Raw genomic sequence first — 8,056 nt, forward strand, 5'->3', positions numbered from 1 at the left:
TGAAATACTAAGGACCAGTGGCTTATATATGGTGAATCGGACTTGAGACTTATAGGGTTTACAGACTCTAGTTTCCAGTCTGATCGCGATGATAGCAAGAGTGTGTCAGGATTATTTTTACCCTTAATGGTAGGGCTGTCTGCTGGAAGAGTTCCAAGCAGCACACTGTGGCTGATTCAGTATGCGAGGCGGAGTATATTGCTGCATCAGATGCTGCCAAGAAGCGGTGTGGCTGAGAAATTCATCACCGAACTCGAGTAGCACCCTCCCTTGTTGGTCCAGTTCTGCTCTACTGCGACCGCTCTGGAGCCATTGCTCAGGCGAAGGAACCAAAGGCACACCAGCGGACGAGCATATTCTGCGCCGCTACCATCTCATCGGGAGATCGTGGATCGAGTGACGTCGACCTTCAGAAGATCGACGGAAAGGAGAACCTGGCCGACCCATTCACTAAAGCCATTGCGGTGAAGGAGTTCAACGACTACAAGTCGAAGATGGGTATTAGATACTGCACCGATAGGCTTTAGGCCAAGTGGGAGATTGTTGGGAATAGTGTCCCAAAGCCAATCGTCAGCCTGTTGACGGTTGTGCTCCTTTTGTATTAGTACATGAATTATAAATAAATAAAATTATTTTGATATTTTTTCATCACAAATGTTTCATCTTCTAATGAACTCCTGTGTTGTGGTGAAGTCCTTAGGACTATTTAGACTCGACAAAGGAGGATTTGTCGCTTAGTCCTTAAACATGTTCGTGACCAAATGATACGTTTTACCAAGGACGACAATGTTTATCGAGCATAGGTCGTTGTGTGCCATATGGGTTGGTTGTCCTCATAACCAAGAGTGTGGAGACACTGGTATGGTATACAGGTGAGATGTAATGGTACATCTGCACTGAACGTGACCAACTCTGGAGCTATTTCTGCTATCAAGATTTGCTCCGATGGGATATGGATATAAATGTCCTCCGACCTGAGACCGCCACGGTGACTTGCAAGCAACTCACTGCACTTAGGCACTGGACTACCTGAATTTCTAATTCAGTGACGGAAGGTTGCTTGGTGTAGTCAAGTACTTGACTTGTCGGTGCGTGTGTCAAGATGGGATTGACCACTCCAGTTTAGGAGCTGTGTACAGTCGTGTTTCAATTTAGCAAAACCTTGGCCAGGGTAGTCCTAGTGAGGAGTCACAGGACTAATTGAGTTGAGCACGATTCGGATGATATCATCAGGGTTGACAGTTTAACCCTGAGTCTCCTAAACACAGGGGTCAAAAGGGATGAATTATACGGTAACCATATTCACGTAGGTTCTGAATGTTGCGATTGCGATTATTCGATCTATCCGATCATCGGGTACCATTGCTAGATGGTCACTTCGATTAGTACAGGAATTGGTTCCTGTGCTACCGGTTAGGTTCGAACCTGCGGGGTCACACACATTAGAGGTTCCTTTCTGATCTGATGGCTGATTATGAGTCTTATCTATCTGGACTCTATGATTGAGAATTAGGATTCTCTAATCATGAGTTCCACACATTTGGGTACCGGGGTCAAAATTTTGAATTTCAAATTTTGAATTTGAAATTTGAACTCTTTGATCAGGGTTTCATATCGATGGTCTCTGATGCCTGATTGCCCATCGGATTTGGACTCATATTTATGAGAGGTTTAATTAGTGATTTAATCACTAATTAACTCAATTTGATTGAGTAATTATTTTTCGATCAAGTCCAATTGAATTGGATTCAGTTTGGATTGACCCGATTAGGTTAAATGTTGACCTAATCGCTAAGGTGGTTTAGTCCCTGATTTGATCAAAGTTAGGTTTAGTTAATTTCTGATTTGATTAGAATTTTATTGAGCCTAATTAAGCCTAATTATTTGGATTTAATCTGGTCTAATTGTGCTTGACTATTTTAAACTAGGTTGGCTCAATTTGAATCAAACCACCTTGTTTTAAATTCCCTGCGACACCCAACTTCCTTGCACCCATTTGAATTCACGAGAAGAAACTTCTCGTGAATTTTTCTCACACAAACCCTTCCCCACGCCCTCATTTGTGCGCCATATGGATGGATAAAATAATTAGTTAGCCATTCAAATTCAAAGCATGTTTGAATTTGAATGGATAACTTATCACTGCCCTTTCATCCTTATCCATTTTGTGCGCCACATTACTTACACGAGAAAAGGTTTCTCGTGAAACATTTTCACGCACAAAGAGCCACGCCCCTTCTCTTCTCACACCCAAAAGGATAGGATAAGTTGGTTTTCGTTTGAATTCAAATTTGATTTGAATTCAAATGTGTAACCTCTTGTCTTTATCCTCTCACGCGGATAAGACACGTTCGACGTTGTTTTAAAAAGAGGAAAAGTGGGACGTGCGTAAAAATTTTAGGAGAGAAACTTTGGGGCGTGAGGAAGGCTTCTGCGTAAGGTGAAGGTCAAAACCTTCCGAGAGAAAAAGAAAGAAAAGAGAAAAATTGGGCGCAGGTTTTTGGTGTGTACCCTAGGGTTTCTACCTAGGGTTCGGGAAGTGAGATTGGTGTGCCACGAGTGTCGTGAGTCCACCAAATTTCAGAAGAGATCCATCAGCCTCTCAAGCAACTGTGCAGATGATCCAGAGCATCCGAGAAGTCAGCACACATCGATCGAAGGAGTTCGATCAACATCTGCCATCAAAAGGGTGAAATCACGAACTAGCATTCGTGAGGAGCTGATCAGACGGGAGCTTCGTGTGGACGATCCGCAGAGGCCAGACATTTGTGTGGCTGTGATGTGATGATAGAGCCCTCCGACGGTGATCAGATTCGGTGATCGACTACCCGCAAAAGGTGATGTGTTTGAACACAGTACTGTAAAACGTTTACTGATTCAAATTTGAATTTCAAATTTAAATGCATGCTGTTGTATCATATTTAGATCCTAGTGTAGGTTAATTAGTATTAATTAATAGATTAATTAATAATTTTGCTGTAAAATAGTAATTTTGAAAAAGTTTTAAAATTACCATTTTGCCCCTGCACTAAATTTTTGCTTCAAATGGTATCAGAGCATGGTTCTAGAATATGATATACATATGCATGCGTAGATTAAGGTGTAATCTATAAGTTTAAATTTGAAATTTAAAATTTAAAATTTGAAATTCAAAAAGATTTGAAATTTGAAATTTGTTAGAAGTTTCAAATTTGAAATTCAAAATTTGAAATTTGAAATTTGGTTGAAATCTCAAATTTAAAATTTGAAATTTAAAATTTAAAATTTGAAATTCAAAATTCAAAATTTAAAATTTGAAATTTGGTTGAAATCTCAAATTTGAAATTTGAAATTTGAAATTCAAAATTTAAAATTTAAAATTCAAAGATTGGAAATTCGAAATTTGAAATTTGGTTGAAATCTCAAATTTAAAATTTAAAATTTAAAATTTGAAATTCAAAATTTAAAATTTGAAATTGGTATATTTAGATATACTTGATCCAAGTAGCAAGTAATCTAATTGGGTTGGTTGCAATGGCCGTCCGGTCATAGGAGAAAAGTAGGGTTTAAAGGCCCTCTCTTCCCATTCGATGGGGTCTCCTATGGCGGTAGGGATGCCGATGCAATTATATCCCATGCCGATGAAGCAGCGAAAGGACTTAATTAAGAAATTTATCATGAATGTGTTAGATTAGATCTAAAAGAAAATTTATGATTTATTTTGATTATTTTCTGTTATGAAATGAGCAATAGAATTGCTGTTTATGAAATGTGCTGACCCGTTTGTGAAATGAGTTAACACATTTGGTGAACAGAAAATAAATCTTTCAAATTTGAAAATTATTTTCAAAATGTCAAACCCTGACCCATCAGCCCAAATACTTAATTAAAAGAATTAAGTGTTGTCTAGTAGGTCTAGAATTTGAATTAAGACCTAATATAATTGCATAAACTTGTGGGTCAATGGGTTAGATGAATTAGGTCCATAATTGAGTTAGACCTAAGGTTAGTTTAAAAAATAGACTAAATGGAGTAATTGGTCAAATCTAATCAAAAGTTGAATTAGATTAGGTCAAGGATACTCTAGACTCAACTTCAATAGTTGTAGTTGAATGGGTCCATATCTTTAACTAGACCAAGATGGACTTAATTCATGGCTACGCGGTGGAGCCCTATTTACTAAGTTGATCAAAATTAAAACTAATGAACCGGTTGGTGTCTAAGGTAAGTTCGACAGTTTTGACCAGTGGTTCTTAAGCGGGAGCTACTCGCATTGATTCGATCATTGACGAGTTAATGGCAAATCCCCACCACTGATCTCACTTACCTGGCCAATCTGGTAAGTTAGATTTTGATTAGATCACTGGTGATTAGAGCTCACCCATGTCATTAGGTAAATCAGTATGACTGATTAGGTGCTCCTAATGCCAGCTTTAATTAAATTTTTTTTAATCTGACTTGATGAAGTCAGTGGGAGGATTGAAATTGGCTGGATGATTTCTTCTCTACTATTCTTTAATAAAATCTCAAAATTATTAGGTCCCTAAAATGATTAAGTTATAATGATAACTAAGTCATAGCCTCCCATTAAGTGAATGATAATGAGTCCATTAGTTCAATGATCATTGGAGGCCCAAAGGCTGGTGCTCATTGGCTAATGAAATTATTATTCATAATATGATAATTTGATTGAGTCTTTCTGATGGTGGTTAGGTTGGCCGGCCAAAGTCGGGCCTGATCATTTATTGGTCTGATTCACTAAATTAAGTCATGTTAATGGTTGGACCTAACCAGATCTTTTCAGTGGAGGCCAAAGCCTACTGATTAGGTTCTGGGAAAAATCAATTACTAGAAGTTGTTTAGAGAAACAACTGGTTAAGAACCTACCCATAGATGCACATGGGTTGACCAACCAAAGTTGGGCTCGTGTGTAGTCTGTGTGGATTCTAGTACCCATTAAGGAATTAAAGTAATTCTCGAATTGGAGGATGAGGCTACCAGTTCGTAAAAATATTGGAAAAAACTTTAGACTAAAATCCAAGTCTTTAGTATTAATTTATGTACTAATAGAGGTCTCATTTTCCTTTAAGCAGCTATGGCCACTACCCTGTCGCTCCGGTCATTATTAGATAATGACAAGCTCATGGGACTCAATTTCGATAGCTGGTATCGAAAATTGAAAATCATCCTTGAGTATGAGCGGATCCTTTATGTAGTAACGATCCAGCACCTGAGGAGCCAGCTCCGAACGCTAGTAAGGCGATCCGAGATGCTTACTTGAAGTGGCTCAATGACCGCACCACCGTTCTATGTATTATGCTAGCAGCAATGAATGACGAGTTTAGCCGAAGGTTTGAGAACGCCCAGCCACAGGAGATGCTTCAAATGTTGAACGACTCCTTTGGCATGCCTGACGACGTTGAAAGGCACAAAACTAGTTGTGCCATTTTCAATGCTCGAATGAGGGATGGGGCCTCAGTCACTGATCATGTACTGTACATGATCGAGATGATTGAGCGCCTAAGCAAATTGGGCTTTCCTCTGCACGAGCAGCTCGGTAAGGATGCGATCCTTAATTCCTTGCCCAAGTCCTTCCTCCCATTCTTACTCATTTTCGAATGACAAAGCCTGCAGTAAACTACCACGGATTGTTGGGGTTGCTGCAGAACTTTGAGAAGGATCACCAACTCCATAAGGAGTCGGTGAATGTAGTGGGAGGGTTTCTTCTCGTCGTCAACCCTTTGGGAAGGGGAAGAAGAACAAGAAGAAGAAAAATAAGAAGGTGCAATCTCATGCTGGGACAGTAGCACGGGGTCAGACCAAGAAGCGCAAGCACGACCAGAGCCAGGCGGAGTGCTTCTTTTGCAAGAAGCACGGGCATTGGAAGAGGAACTGTCCTCAATACATTGCCTCCCTGGATCCGAACAGGCCAAAGAAGAAGCAAGATAATTATATGATAACTCCTTGCAACTTTTCGATTTGTGATACTACTGCCTCGGTATTGGATACCGGAAGCCCTTATCATATTTGTAATTCGATGCAGGGTCTGCAGGTCAGTAGGAGATTTGATGAAGGCGAGAGGTTCCTGAATGTTGGAGATGGAAGCAAAGTTCCAGTTCTAGCTTTAGGAATCATGAGTCTTGTAATCAATTCTCGTAATGTAATTCTGAGTGAATGTCACTATTGTCCAAGTTTTTTATTAAATATTATTTCTGTAGGCCTTTTGGCTATGTACGGTTATGATTTTTTAATAAAAGAAAATATTTGCAATATCATTTTGAATGGTGTTACAATATTTATTGGACAATTAAATAATAGAATTTACTTACTATCACAGCCTATTAATGTAGTTCAAAAATTTGATAAACGCTCTAGAATAGATAATGTGTCAGAAGTCTACCTTTGGCACTGTAGGCTAGGTCATATCAATAAGAACAGGATAAACAGGTTGGCTCAAGAAGGAATTCTTGAAGTTAGTGATTGTGAATCACTTCCAACCTGTGAGTCCTGTCTTCTTGGAAAGATGACCAAGTCACCTTTTATTGGAAAAGGTGAGCGTGCCAGTGAACTCTTAGGTCTGGTACATTCTGATGTATGTGGACCCATGAGCTAAAGTGCAAGAGGTGGATTTTTCTACTTCATAACCTTCACAGACGACCTATCTAGGTATGGGTATGTCTATTTATTGAAGCATAAGTCGGAATCATTTGAAATGTTCAAACTATTCCGAAATGAGGTAGAAAAATAAACTGAAAAGTGTATTAAAACTCTTCGATCTGATCGAGGAGGTGAATACCTTTCCAATGAGTTTCTGACGTATCTAAGGGAGAATGGGATTCTCTCTCAGTGGACTCCTCCTGGAACACCACAGCATAATGGTGTGTCTGAAAGGAGGAATCGGACCCTGTTAGACATGGTTCGATCCATGATGGGGTTTGCTGGTCTGCCGATCTTCCTCTGGGGATATGCGCTCGAATCGGCTTGTTACTTTCTAAATAGAGTTCCAAGTAAGTCTGTAGCCAAAACGCCATATGAGATATGGATAGGACGTAAGCCAGTACTCTCGCACCTTAGGGTTTGGGTGTGTCCGACTTATGTTAAATGTTTAATTACAGACAAGCTTGGACCTAGGTCTGACAAGTGTAATTTTATAGGGTACCCAAAAGAGACCAAAGGGTATTATTTCTACCTTGCTGATGAGCAAAAAGTGTTTGTCAGCCTTAAGGCAATCTTTTTAGAAAAAGAATTTCTTAGTGAAGGAACTGTTGCCTCTAAAGTTAAACTTGACGAAGTTCGACAGGTGGAAAATCCGACACATGTTACTGAACCTGAACCGGATTTGATTAGATCAGATCCGGAGCTCATTGATTATGCACCCTTAAGGCGGTCTGGTAGAGTACCACATCAACCGGACAGATACTATGGTTTCTTGATTCGGGATGGTGATCCTGTCGAACTTGATGAAAACGATGAGGATCCGATCACCTACATGGATGCAATGCAGAGACCTGACTCTGAGAAATAGCTAGAGGCCATGAAATTCGAAATGGAGTCCATAAAGGTCAACGATGTGTGGACATTGGTTGACCCACCCGAAGGAGTAAAACCCATAGGGTGTAAGTGGGTCTTCAAAAGGAAGAGGGGCGCAGACGGAAAGGTGGAGACCTATAAAGCCTATCTGGTTGCCAAGGGATATCGTCAACGTTATGGTATAGACTATGACGAGATATTTTCTCCTGTGGCAATGCTCAAATCCATTCGGATTATGCTTGCGATAGCTGCCCATCTGGACTATGAAATCTGGCAGATGGATGTGAAGACAGCTTTCCTAAACGGAGAGCTGGACGAAGAGGTGTATATGATACAACCTGAAGGGTTCACATCCATAGATGAGTCTAAGGTGTGCAAGCTACAGAGGTCCATTTATGGACTTAAGCAGGCATCTCGGAGTTGGAACATACATTTTGATAGGATGATCAAAACGTATGGCTTCATTAAGAACGGAGAAGAGCCCTGCATTTATAAGTGGGCTAATGGTCCAGTAGTAGTATTTCTTGTATTGTATGTGGATGATATT

This window comes from Elaeis guineensis, chromosome 10 (genome assembly GCF_000442705.2).
Source record: "Elaeis guineensis isolate ETL-2024a chromosome 10, EG11, whole genome shotgun sequence".
Lineage (NCBI taxonomy): Eukaryota > Viridiplantae > Streptophyta > Magnoliopsida > Arecales > Arecaceae > Elaeis > Elaeis guineensis.